Here is a 14,473-nt window from a genome sequence, read left to right as displayed (position 1 = left end):
CCTCTGCTGCATATAAAACAATTTGAAAGAATTCTTACAAATTATTAAGAAAAAGACAAACATACTAATAGAAAAATGGCAAAGTACACCATTTGCCACAGGAGTACAAATTATTAAAATTTCTATCTCCTTAGTAAGCAAATTAAAGTGAATAAAAATCAAAAAACTCTCCTTCTCCTTTTTTTTACTTAATGATATAGGCAAAAAATAATGTAAATGAGATATCCTTTGCTGGTTGGAGAACAAATCAGCAGCCTTTCTGTAAGGCCAATTGTAATAGGAATTAAAGCCTTGTTAACCTATGTTCATTTTGATCCAGCAATAATACATCTATTTGTATTTTAAAGTAATAATCAGAAATATGTGCAAATACCTCTTTATGTACGTGGGAATTTTATTTATTGTCATTAAAAGGAAGATACAATTTAAATGTCTAGTTCTAGGAAATTAGTTGCATAAATGATAGAATATTCCTCCTGTAGAATGAGAGGCAATTATGGAAATATACTCCGCAGTTCATGTTGTAGAAGGATATTTAATGGTGTGAAAAATATTCATAATAATGTATATTGCTAAATGAAAAAAGCATGTTACTAGGCTGTATTCATAGCATGATCCTGTGTTTGTTTACACACATACATACACACAGAGCATGACTTGTGCATTACAAATGATTTTTTCTTTTTCTTTTTAACTTTTCTGCATTTCTGCAGTGCACATTTATTGATTTTTTTTAATAGGGAAAAATAATGACTTAATTATTGTTAAAGAAAACTTAGATCCTGGGTCAACTTTTTTTTGAGGTATGGAATTATAGGGATGTTTTTGTGCTGTGATATATACTTCTGTAATGCTTGAATTTTGTTTATGGAATTTGATCATTTTTATAATCAAACGGAAACAATTTTAAAAAATAAAGAGATGGGAAACAAAGAAGTTCATACTCTTTAATCCAACAATTTCTTACCCCTGAATATGAGCAAACAATTATACAAAGATTGCTCATCAAGCAGTATTTCTAACAGAAACCTCCCCCCAAAAAACCCTGGTAACAAACGTATAAATACCATCTGAATGTCTAACAAAGGAAGCTAGGTAAATAAATTCTGAGACCCATTAGATGGACTTACAGCAGCATAGTGAATTCAGCATGAATCCAGCCTACTTAGATTCAAATCTCAGCTCTACCATTTACTTGCTGTGTGACTTTGGACAAGTTACTTAATCTCTCTGAGTTTCAATTTCCTCGTTAGTAAAATGAAGATAACAATAGTACCTATATTAGGATGGTTATGAGGATTTTTAAGTCAAAGCTGATGCAGGAAACGAATGACACAAATGAAATAATCTGAGTAGAGTTTGATAAAGGTACCCTTTACAGAGGTGTAGACAGGCTATAGTGAAACCACCAAAGACAGTGCAGTGCTCTGGGCTAGTGATAGTAGGAAGTCATAGGGAGCAGTAGGGTAGGTATTAGAACCTGGAGAGAGAGAGAAAGAGAGTTCCTAGAAGGAGCTGTGCCCTTTGTTGAGAGCCCAGTGACCCTTCATACCTTAACCTCGCTCTCCAGGCTTCTGAGACATCCGTGATTGTCTGCCCCTGCTGCAATAATGGTGCATATAAACAACCCGAAATCTCACTGGCTACAAACGGCAGACATTTGTTTTTCTCACTCCCAGGTTGACAGAGGCAGCTCTGCTTCAGGCTTTGGATTGGTTGGGGTCAGGTCAGCTTCCTGGGCCTCTTATTTTGGGATCAGTGGCCAAGAGGCCAAACCAAACATGTAAGTCCATTTCAGGCCTCTGCTCACACCAAGTCTGCAAACATTCCATTAGCCAAAGTGTGTCCCATGACTGAGACTGAAATAAATAGAGTAAAGATATTTATATTCCATGTCCTCTACTAGAAGGCAAACTCCACTGGCAAATCCTAACACAGGAGAGAGGGAGAGAGTTGGGAATGATAATCCAATGACAACTTGTCATTGGCCGAATCCAAGGGAAGTGAGAGGGCACAGAAGCCCAGGGATGCAGTCTGTGCAGGTGAGCCTTTGGGAGCACAGAGCAGGGTGGGAGAGGGTAGAGGTATCTGGAGAGGCAAACAAGGGTATCTCTGCAGGATTATGTGAGTTCATATTTTTAACAAATTTAGGATAGTGACTGGCAACTAAAAAATGCAATATAAGTGTTTGTTAAACGAAATAATAAAATTTGGTGTCATTGAGAATGATCTTTTCGAGAATATTTAATTAGGTATTTTAAATGTTTATAATTAATTGTTAAGTGAAAGAGGTTATAGAGCAGGTGTACATTATAATGTCACTTAAAAATAGAATATACCTAGAAGAAAGACTGGGAGAAAACTTAGCAAAATAATTAGATTGTTAGAGCCTTGGTGCCGTCCCCTCCTTCCTCACAACCACCAATAAATCCTACTTTCCTGTCAAAAAAAAAAAATTAGATTGTTGCTGGGAGGTAGAATCATGGGGAATTTTTCCTTTCTGTGCTCTGTGTTCAGAAATAGGTTGCCACATACGATCTTATACATTGTGCACTGCACAGCTCCAGGGGGCCCCATTCATCCGTCTTCACACTTTCAGCTTATACAACCTCCTTTATTACCCACAGCTTCTAAAACACACATGTATTATGCTTGTGTAATCAAATAAATGCAGTAAAAATTGCAGCCTTGCTTTTTCTCCCTAATACTTTTCAAAGACAGCAGAAATTGACCTAGTTTGGCATTTTTATTAGAGTGGCGAAGAAATTATTCCAGTGTAGATGTCCTTCGGTATTGTGGGGGTTTGGTTCCAGGACCCCCATGGATACCAAAATTCATAGATGCTCAAGTGTCATATAAAATGGCGGTGTATTTGCATGTAACCTACACAGTCCTCCCGTATACTTAAAATTATTTCTAGGTCACTTACCTAATCCAATGTATGTGCTATGTAAATAGTTGCCGGCATTCAGCAAGTTCAAATTCTGCTGTTTGGAACTTTCTGGAATGTTTTTTGCCCCGAATATTTTTTGATCTGTTCATTGGTTGAATCTGCCGACATGGTGGGCTGACCGTACTCCAAGATGTTGTTTTAAGGCACACTCACCAGCACTCTAGGCAATCAAGTTGTACAGTCACCATTACAGAACGGAAAGGTATTGCTTCGTGCATGTAGCATAAATAAAGGAAGCACATTTGGCCTGAGTGAGTTACTAGAATTTTAAAAATCCTGTAATATATTTTGTTCACCTGAGAAATCTAGAACTTCTGGATCAGAAATGATGAATATAAGAATGGAGTATTTCTACTAAATTCACAGTGGAGAAGATTTAAAGTAAAATGAAGGCTTCTCTCCCCATGCCCAGAATGAAATGAACCTGGTTCTTAAAGAAATTCAGGCCAACCCTGCACTTCCTGCCTTTGTATTTCTTATTATATGAGACAATAAATATCTTCACTACTGAGGCCACTGTATTCTATTACTTGAAGCCAAAAATTGTATGTAATCTCTTTGGAGCCCTCCCTTCCCCTCCTCTGTGTGCCCATAACCCCTTGAATGTACTTCTAGTCTAGAATTTAACATGTAATGTAATAGTTATTGACATGACTTGTTTGTAAGATCATCCAAAGAGTTTATGGATTTTTCTTCCATTTTTGTAAGCTCAGTATGTTTCTTGGTACTTAACACAGAAGGATTTGTTTAGTAGGTGTCAAGACTTCATGTATTCACTATTCTGGGAGGTGTAGAGGGTGCTGTCTCTTGAGGGTGTGGGAAAGTTGTGGACTCAGCCCATGTGCTACCCAGGTGAGCCTGTTGGGAAAGGCTGAGTCAGAAATACCTTAGTGAACTTCCAGCCCTGAGCCCCTGACAGTACACTCCTGAAATCTGGTAGACGGAATGGAAAGTCACTCTAGATGTAGGGTGAGGCAATTCAGAAGAGTGTATCTCCTCCCATTTGGATTCTTAGGATTCTTTTTAGGTATTTTTTTTTAATTGAAGTATAATTGATTTACAATGTTGTGTTAGTTTCTGGTATACAGCAGAGTGATTCTGTAGATAGATGATGATGATATAGATATAGATATAGATATAGATATATTCTTTTTCAGATTCTTTCCACTATAGTTTATTACAGGATATTGAATATAGTTCCCTGTGCCAGGCAGTAGGACTTTGTTGGTTATCTATTTTACATACAGTAGTTTGTATCTGCTAATCCCAAACTCCTGGTTTATCCCTCACCCTCCCTTTCCCCTTTGGTAACCATAAATTTATTTTCTGTCTGTGAGTCTGTTTCTGTTTTGTAAATAAGTTCATTTGTATCTTTTTTTTTTTTTTTAGATTCCACATATAAGTGGTATCGAAATGTTAGTTTCATTACAAAGCTAGACTGGAGGATGTGGCATGGTTGTGAAGTAAAGTGGGTCTGTTTGCTAATACTCTCCTATTTTGAACTTAATCTCCAAAATGCCATCCTCCACCCCTGCTGGGACAGAACCTGTCCTGTTTGGCTTACCACATGGCTGGGGGAACAGACCAGAGCACACATGTACTCCACAGAGCAGGTTCCCAGGCAAAAGTGAATTCAGAAAGTCAGGCTTCCCAGGGGAGCACGTACAAAGACGTGAACTTCTCTGCTGGATAATCTGCTACTGCACAGTCTTTATAATTTTTCTCACTTTCCTTTCCTAGTTTGGATCATTGAGAGGTCATCGTATTCAAACATTTCCTCCAATCTTGGTTTGACTTTTGCTTTCTTGCAATATGAAGAAGGCAGCTTCTGAACCCGCTGAGGAATGTGGGTTGCAGAGCGTGGACTGTTTCATGTTTGATATCTTCATATTCTGATACTCTCTCCACAAGGTCTCAACGTGATGGCTGGAATTATCATTGGCAGAAATATGCAGAATTCCGAATTTGAAAATTTGAGCCCCAGGTTGCAGTAAAAATAACCAGTCCAGAGTACTCTTTTCAGGGTTCAAATATACTAGTGGGCAAATCTGATAAACTAACGTGAAAAGCGTTAGTGGGAGAGAGTAGGTTTATATGTTAGACCACCCAAACCTCACTTGCTTTTTAGCAGCCACTTTCAATGCCTTGTCCTAAAAGGAGGGTGTCCTGGAGGAATGTTAAGCCATGTGGCAGGTCTCTTTGGGGGAGGGGCTTTATCTAACACCCCTAAGTCATGGCATATAGGAAGCTCCTACTTTAGTTCTCCACACACTAAAGACGTAATAATGTGGTGGAAAAGGGAGAATTTTCCAGGTTTAATTCAGAAGGAGCAAAGCACAGTTGGCCCCAGAGCAGGGACCCTTCTAGCCCCATCCCATCACGAGACACTTCACCAGCTTGGGCAGAGACAGGAAGTAGGTGAGGGCAACACAGAGCCCGGTGAACGTGACCGGGGCACCATTTCTGGGTCCTGGAAAGAAAGTTGACCTGATCAGGCTCTATCTAACCAGTCTGAGACTCAGTCTCTCCTGTCAGTCTCCTCAGCCTAATACTGATCCAGGGCCCCAAAAGTCCACAGTCTACTTGCCCCAGGCCCCACTCCACAGCCACAGTCCCTGCATGGCTAATCCTGGCCAATTGACAAGTTAATGAATCTCCTGGGTTCTTAAGGGACTGGGCAAGAGTGTGGATGACTCAGTGTGGCCCATCCCCACTGTAAGAGAAACAGCTCAGAGTAAATAGTCCGTGATGGTGAGTTAGTAATGTCAGTTTCATTAGAGAATATTTTTGTGCAGCAGTAAACAGCATTTGCAAACCTTTTAAAACTAATTTTTGTGTCATGGAAGAAAGGGGAAGTTAGCATAAATAGCCTGAAACTCAGATGATTTATTTCTCAGTTTAGACTTGCGTGTTTCATTCACTTCTGGGACGTTTCTTCTCGTCTATCTGCTTTTGGGGATCAGCCTTGAAAGAAGAGTGAGTCATCATTTGGCTACATCTTCTTTTCGTTGTTTAATCCCTTAATGTAAAAGAGAATTAGGCAAGAAGATTAAGAGAGATTGAACGAGATTCATTATTGAATTATTAAAAATTAAGCTCTGGCTCAAAACAACCTAAGAGATGTATACGATAATGTAAGGGACACAAAAGCTCCTTATTCAAGTGCAAGAGATGTTATCCATTTGCTTCTTGATAAAAATCAATGATTAACCATCATATGCTCAAAAGTAATCATAACGTTTTCTTCATTTGTGAAGACACCCTACCAACTGGATTGGTATATACTTAGAAAAATAACTCTAGTCCTGAGATGGGTTAACCTGATATTTCTCTTCATCTGCCAGAGGACCAGGCCTTCTTACCCAGTGGGCGCTCACAGTTTCCACCTGATACGCCATCAAATGGTTGTAGGGTTGGTAAGCCTGTCGGTAGTACTCCAGGGCAGGGCTTGAGTGAGATACTGAAAATGGGCAAAGGTCACCTTCCTCCTTTTTCATCACAGACTTGGCTTCTAAGGTCAGCTTCTCAATCTCTTCAGGCCTTCAAGTCTTTATGTGGGAGAACCAAGAGTAAAGATCCAGGGAAAATTCTGGAAGAAATAAAAGAGGCAGACTGAGACTCTCCAGAGACAAAATGCGTGTTTGCCTTCAGAGCTGCTGTGACTTTCAGGAGGACTCACTGCCTTCTCTTTGTGAGCCTCTAGCTGCTGTGTTTCGTCTAGAGCAAGGGTTTGTAACTCCCTACAAGGACCATGGGTGGACAGTGACGGGTGTGTGAGCCTCATGAACGTGTAGCAGCGTTTTCATCGCACCTGTATGGGCTGGGGAAATGTGGAGGACCCAAAACTCTCATTAGATTCTCAGAATTGTCCATGACCGCATACTGAAGAGGGTTCCAAGGCTGTTCCAGGGCTAGGGCATCTGCATGTCTTCTGGTTCAACGGCAGCCCCACACCTGAAATATAGGTAATAATATTACACCCACCTTACAGATGAGGAAACAGGCTGACAGAGTTTAAATAACCTATCCAAGGTCACACAGCTGGTAAATGGTGAAGCCAGATTATAAACCCAGATCTGTCCAGCTTCAGAAACTGAGCCTCTCATTAGTGGGCAATGCTTTGTCTACATTTAACAGGTTTAAAATAGTAAGATCTGGAATTTGTTAGGGCTCTTCCAGCTTTGCCAGATCTTTATGGTAGTGTCCTGGTAGGTGACCCAATTCTGTCTGAACCCTTCTGGGAGTGGGAGCTTCCTATCTCACCAGGGGTCAGCTTCATTGTTGGACTTAGTGACTCCTTTTTTAAATATTAAACCCCAACTTACCTTGGATTGGATGCTAGCAAGGTGCTTTCAACTGTTGTGAAATGCAGAATGTCTTCAGGTGTGCTGTCCAGGACTGGAGTCTGAAATTCTGTGGCATGGAGACCTCTGCTTCTCTCCCTCTTCAAAGTGGGGCACATGGGGGAAGGTGGACTGTGTTGGAAAAACCAAGCATACACATCAAGAAAGAGCCTAACATGTGGAATGATGGACAAGACAATCATCCAAAAATATCAGAAGAGAGTGTGCTCTGAAAATGAGAATGACCTGACAGTTGCTATATACAGGAAAATCTTTATTAGCTGACATTGGAGGTCTTCTTTTCTCTAGCTTCTTTTGTAAAAATGATCCTTTTTGTATCTCCTTTATACCCTAGAGAACAAGAAATCTGGAAGGTGTGGGAAGTTGCTTTCTTAGAGTATTGGTGGTTTCTTGTGAGCTCAAATTCTTACTTGCTTCTCAAAATGTCCTCAATGATAGATGACATAAATGCCTTAAAAATGGAAAGCATTTAACAGTAATATTAGTAAATTAGAAAGTTTGTAATGATTGCCTGAGTAAACTATTCTGGGGGAGGCTGGTCTCCGTGGTTGGCGCCTAAGGGTCCCTGCCTTCCAGGACTCACACCTCAGAATGTAGACTGGCCCAGTGGAGGATGAAACAACTGATGCTGTGACAGTTCCAGGCCTAGGCCTCAGGAAGTTCTCGAGGCTTCCACTTTTGCACTTTTGGGATATCTATGCTGCCATGTATGAATCCAACTACTCTCACACTGGAGAGGCCATGTAGAGAGAGAGAGGCCCCAGAGTGATGTGGAAAGAGAGAGTCCCAACTACTCAAGTATCCTGTGTGGGTCCAGCCTTCCAGCCATTCCTGCGAAGGTGCCAGACATGTATGTGAACCATCTGAGATGTTCTGTGCAGTCAGGCTGCGAGGTGACTGCAGCCCCAACTGTTATCACAAGGAGCAGAAGAATCACTCAGCTGAGCATAGCCAACCTACAGAATCATAAAAGATAATAAAAACCATTGTTATTTTAAGCCTCTAAGTTGTGGGGTGGTTTGTTATGTAGTAATAGACAACCAAATACGTTTCATTTTCCTGTATCAAAACTGACTATCTTTATGGTGAAACAAAGTTGAGAAAAATGCATGTTATAGCAAAGTGGTTAAAAACATCACTTATCTTGCAAAATACCCAATCAGAAACAAGCCTCATTAAAGCAGGATTCAAACCACAATGAGACAGCACTTTATACCCACTAGGATGACTATAATGAAAAAGACAGATAATGACAAGTGCTGGCAGGGATGTGGAGAACTTGGAGCCCTCATACACTGCTGTTGGGAATGTAAAACAGTGCAGCAGCTTTGGAAAACAGTCTGGCAAGTTCCTCAAAATGTTAATCATACAGCTGGCATATGACCCAGCAACTCCACTACTAAGTAGATACCCAAGAGAAATGAAAACATATGTTCCCAGAAAAACTTGTACAGGAATGTTCATAGCAACATTATTCATAATCGCTGAAAGGTGGAAACAACTCATTTGATGACTGATCAACTGATGACTGGATAAATAATATGTGATATTATCTGTAGAATGGAATTGTATGGATAAAAATGAATAAAAAGGAATGAAGTCCTGATACATGCTACAGCATGAGTGAATCTTGAAAATGCCAAGTGAAGGAAGCCAGTCACAAAGACTACATACTGTATGATTCTGTTTGTACAAAATGTCCAGGCAATTCTGTAGAGACAGAGAATAGATTAGTGCTGGCTCATGGCTGGGGAGCAATGGGTACAGAATTTCTTTTCGGTATGATGAAAATATTCTAAAATTGGATTGATGATTTCATCCTCCATGAATACACTAGAAAAATTTAATTCCACATTTTAAATGGGTAAATTGTACGGTATGTGAATTGTATCTCAATAAAGGTGTTACCAAAAAAAAAAAAAGCAATATCCTATAAGACTGATGTCTATTTTGTTTTGACTGCTTTGGGCACCAGACTCTTGCCTATCATCAGATAAGGTTAAATCCACCCAGATAGCTAATGACACTTGAATGGGTTTTTTGATGGGAGAGTTTATAGAAACTGCATGTGAAATGAGAACGGAATGTCAGTTTATCATACAGTTAATACAGTGTAGTATTACAGTTAATATTCTTAGCTTCCTATTACTGATAAGGTGAAGGTCCACACACAGATTTGGTGTGAATCCTTACATTCTGTGGTCATGAGGTTTGTTAAGTCACCTGCTGGGACCTGCTGAATTCTAACTATGACGTGATATTACTTTGTCAGCATGAAGAAAGGGAAAGAGGGCCGTATTACCCCAACTTGATTTCCCAGAAAACAAAACAATGTTCATAACTGTAGTTGCAAGAACTAACAAAAGTATCTGAATTCATTACTTAGTTAGAAAACCTGAGTGCCAGTTGACAACTCTCCTGCAGCAGCATAATAGCACGTTTTTCATTGTCTGCTGGTTACTGAATGGTTGACTTTTATAGATGTTTTACTTTTTTTTTCTTTTTTGGGGGGAGGTAATTAGGCTTATTTATTCATTTTTAATATAGGTACTGGGGATTGAACCCAGGACCTGGCGCATGATAAGCACACACTCTGCTGCTGAGCTACATTCTCCCCGCTTAGATGTTTTACATGTTTTTGAAAAAAGTATGCTCCATTTGTTGTGATGTGCAGGTTTATATATATCCATTACTTTAAGCTTGTTAATTGTGCATTTATGTCCTCAATAGCCTTATAATGTTCTAGCTACTTCATTTAGAATTATAATAATAAATATTTATTTATTGGTAAACTAAAATGTGTCAGGTCCCATGCCAGGCTCTGAGAATTCAGTCCCGATCAGGACATAGTTCCTGCCTTCACAGAGTTCACGGTAGATGACAAATGCCTCAATAAAAGACCTGCAGTGCCACTTTGTATTTACTTTGAAAGTATATTTGAAATATATATAGATATATATATAGATATATACACACATTTTTAATTTAAAGCTTTGTTTTTTTATCTTTCAGTTTTTGATAAAGCAATGTTAAAATCTGTGGTTGTGAAGTCATCAAATTCTCCTTTAGATCTGTTAATTTTTGCTTGGCATACTTGGAGCCTCCTTTGTTAGGTGCACTGGTTCAGGATTTTCATAACTTCCTGATGAATTCCCTCTTTTATCTCCTTCAGTGTCTCATCTGCTGTTCACACCATCCAGTGAAACTTTCATTTTCATCTCCAGAGGTTCAGTTTGGGTCTTTATTATCTTCCATGTCTCTTTGCAACATGCTCAGTCTTTATCTTCTTGAACTGATGGAAGATAGTTACAATAACTTTTAATGTTCTTATCCACTAATTCTGTTATCTGTGCTGTTTCTGGATGTGTTCCCATTGATAGACTTTTCTCCTCGTTGTGGGTCATGATTTCCTGCTTCTTTGCACGCCTGGCAAGTTTTGATTGGTTGCCAGACATTGTGTATTTTATCTTGCCAAATGCTGGATGCTTTGTATGCCTGTAAATATTCTTGATCTTTGTTCTGAGACACAGCTAAATCACTTGGAAACAGTTTGATCTTTTAAGTCTTTTTTATTTTTAAGTTTTGTTAGGTGGGACCCAAATAGTCTTTAGTCTAAGGCTGGTTTTTCCCCAATACTGAGGCAATACCCTTCTGGTTACTCAGTGCCCCATGATTTACAGGGTTTTCCTCAGGTTCCCCCTGCCTGTGCTACAGCCTGGAAACTCTCTAGGCACAAAACTGAAACAATCATAGGGTTCACCTAATTTGGTTCGCCTCTCAGGGATCACTGTCTGTGCTGTGTGTTGTCCAGAGTCTGAAAGACCATTGTTTCAAGTATTCTGTCCAGTTTTTAGAGGGTAAATCCGGTCCCTGTTACTCCATCTTGGCCTACTTAGTTTCTAATAATGCTTTTTGCCTTAATATCTTTTTCAAACAGTATTTTTAAAAAATTGATTGGTTAATATCTATTTTTGTCTCATATTGGTATTGCCACACCACCTTCCCTTCCAAAAGTATTTACCTGGTGTTTGTACGTCCATCTATTTATTTTGAAACTTCTTGAGTCATTATGTCTCAGGTTTGTCTTTTTAAAAGAACAGAACAGTTGATTTTATCTACTAGTTTGAGAATTTTTGTCTTTTAACAGCTGGGTTTAATCATGTAAATTTATTGGGGTTTGTAATCTATTTGAATTTATTTGTTTCCTTTTTTTGTGCTTTTTCTGTATCATACTTTTTCTTTTTTCTTTTATTGCTTTCCATTGTATTCATAAAGATTTACTTATGCTGCCCCTTTTTGTTTCTACAGGTTTAGAAGTTACATGTTCTATTTTTATTCTTTTAGGAGTAATGCTCAGAATTTTAATATGCGTTCTTGATATAATGAAGTCCAAAGTTAATGGATATCATGCTCCTTCTAAAAAATTATAAGGTCTTATAACGATGTAATACCTTTCTCCCATCTCCCACATTCCATATTACTGTTGCCTAAAATGTATTTTCATCTTGTTTTTAAACATCCCCACACAAATTAGTAATTTTGAGTAGTCAGTGTTTATTAGGGTTTAGATTACAAAATACTCATTTGCTCACCACTGCTTCTTGCCTCTCAGTCCTTTAACTACCATCTTACTGAATAATGTCCTTCAGGAATTCTTTCACAGAGGGTTAGTGAAATGTGAACTCTCAGAGTCTTTTGTTTGTCTGAAAATGTCTTTATTTTATTCTGTGCTCAGTGTAGAAACATGATTTTGCTGAGTGTAGAATTCCCAGGTTGACAATTACTTTCCCTTAAGACATTGAAGATATTGTTTAATTTTCTTCTGGCATTTGTTATTTGATGAGTCTGTCCTCAGTAATCATTGTTCTTTTGTAGATAGTCTGCCTTCCCAGTTTGGCTGGCTTTAGCTCTTCTTTGTCTGTACTGTTCTGCAGGTGTGATGGTGTGTCTAGATGTGGATTTACATTATTTGTTCTGTTCAAGACAAAATTTACTCCTTCAAGTAGAAAGGCTCATTATGTTCGACACTGTCCTGTACCACCTGGATCCCTCTTCAGGACTGAAGGAACTAATCCCCTAGATGCTAAGAGCTGGGGATGCTTCCAGAAGACAGAGCTGGGATGTCAGACCTCTCTAGGAAATGACCTCAGAGGAATAGTGCTGCTTTGCTTGTGAGGTCACACCCCTTCCTAAGGGCATCTTGCATCCAATGATTGGTTGATGCAGGGGTACCAAGAGCCAGCACTCTTGACTCCATGTGGGACAATTCTAAAAGTCTGTTTTAGCTTCAGAGCTCCCCTTGGTAGGATGGTCAACTCTTCCAAGTTTGCCAAGGACTTGTGTCTCTGAGACCCCTCAGTCTTGGATCCTGGGAAACCCTTTGATCCTGAACAAACTGGGATAATTGATCACCTTTCCCATGAAGTTGGCCCAAGTCTTGCCGAGGCTGCATTGAGCTCATCTCCTCCCTCTGCTCGGTCCTGCTTCCATCCCTTCCACTGGTATCAATCCCAGAAGCTCTCCATAAGAAGCCTCCTGAACACTAATCTCTGTTTCAACCTACTTCCCAGGGAAACCAACCTACAACACTAATGTCTTTCTAAATTAATTATAGAAAACTCTTAGATGTTTTCTCTGTAAGTATTGCCTTTTCACATTCTCTATTATTTTCTTCAGGGATATCCACTAAATGAATGCATGTCGAATCTCTTCATTTTACCCTCCATTTTTCTTAAACATTTTTAAAAAAAATTTTCCATCTTTCCATCTCACTCTTTGAATTTGCTGATTCCATCTTCATGTGGTCTCTTTTGCTATTTAACTAATCATGTAAAGACTTTTACACCTTAATAACTTTCTTCATTTGGCTTTGAAGACACATTCTCATCTGTTTTTCTTCCTGTATTTCTGGTTGTTCTGTTTCAGTCTTGTTTGCTGGTTCCTCTTCATCGTCCCTTCTTTTAAATGATGAAGTTCTGGGGCTCAGTTCTGGAACCTCTTCTCTTTTTTACAGATTAAACCACTTTCCAGATGAAGTCATCAGTCTTGTGACTTCAAATAACATAGATATGCTGATAATTTCCAAATTTATATCTCCAGTTCAGACATCTCCCCTAAACTCCTGACCCATATATCCATTTGGCTACAAGCCATCTGCACTTGGAAGTTTAAAAAACCAAGCTCCCGATGGTCATTCTGAAACCTTGAAGTTTTCCCTAACTCAATTAGTGGTAACTGTTATTATGGAAATTCTGGGTAAAATCCTTAGAGTAACCTTTATATCTCTTTCTCTTTTACTGCAGATACTGCAAATCCTATGGATTTTACCTAAAAATGGATCCAGAATTGGACCACTTTTTATAATACTCACTGCTGTCCCCCTGTCCAAGTCACCATCACTTCTTGCCTGGATTATTGCAACAGCCTCCTGACTGGTCTGCTTCCAGCCAATTCTCAACATGGCACAATTATCCTATTAACATGTTAGTCAAATCCTTACCTCCCTCTGCTCAGAACCCACCAATGACTCCCTTGTTACTTGGAGTAAAAACAAAGTCCTTACTGTGATCTGCAAAGCCCTGTATGGTCCAGCCCCCTGTTATCTCCTGGACTCATCTCCCACTGCTTGCTCTGCCTCTCCCTCCCTCTACTCTCCCACACACCGGGCACCTTGCTGTTACGTAAAAACACCAGGCACAGTTCCTGATCATGTCCTTTGCTCTGGCTGTTTCCTCTGCCTGGAAAGTTCTTCCCCACACATCCATGTGGTTTGCTCTCTTACTTCCTCATGTCTTGAATAAACATCAGTTGCTCAGTGAGGCTCTCCCAGGTACCTTAGCTCAAACTTTAGCCACTCCCTCTTGATATTTCATACCCCCTCTTCCCTATGTTATTTTTTCTCCTTAGCACTTATCCCTACCTCATATGCTATATATTATATTTATTATCTATCTTCATTATTAAAATGTAAACTCTATTAGATTAGGGTTTTTTTGTTGTTGTTGTTTATTTTGTTCACTAGTGTTCTCAGAGACTTGAACTGTGTCTGGCACATAATATGGGCTTAATAAATATTTGGTGAATGAATGAGTGAATGAGGGACTCTCTTTCATTTCTAGAAAATTGACTTTTCCCACCCAAATCTGCCAATTCTTAT

General features: G+C 39.3%; 2 long non-coding RNA genes across 3 annotated transcripts in view; one reads left to right on the top strand and one right to left on the bottom strand.

Moving 5' to 3' along the window:
• The first annotated feature begins 1,002 nt into the window (after positions 1-1,002).
• LOC141574237 (uncharacterized) lies at positions 1,003-14,296 on the top strand. The gene is made up of 2 exons (XR_012501144.1): positions 1,003-2,042; positions 13,620-14,296. It is a non-coding gene; the product is annotated as an uncharacterized LOC141574237 (long non-coding RNA).
• The window catches only part of LOC123613942 (uncharacterized), a 47,179-nt gene continuing 37,862 nt past the window's right edge, over positions 5,157-14,473 (bottom strand). The window contains exons 2-5 of one of the 2 annotated variants that reach the window (XR_006721385.2): positions 7,279-7,428; positions 6,765-6,907; positions 6,316-6,542; positions 5,157-5,972 (exon numbers count right to left, since the gene is read on the bottom strand). This is a non-coding gene — a long non-coding RNA (uncharacterized LOC123613942). Of the gene's footprint in view, positions 5,973-6,315; positions 6,543-6,764; positions 6,908-7,278; positions 9,165-14,473 lie in introns of those variants that run through there. The other variant, XR_012501143.1, reaches the window with a different exon arrangement.

The sequence above is a fragment of the Camelus bactrianus genome, chromosome 20 (genome assembly GCF_048773025.1).
Source record: "Camelus bactrianus isolate YW-2024 breed Bactrian camel chromosome 20, ASM4877302v1, whole genome shotgun sequence".
NCBI lineage: Eukaryota > Metazoa > Chordata > Mammalia > Artiodactyla > Camelidae > Camelus > Camelus bactrianus.
The sequence above is the reverse complement of the archived record's forward strand: the minus strand, read 5'-3'. Positions and strand labels throughout refer to the sequence as shown.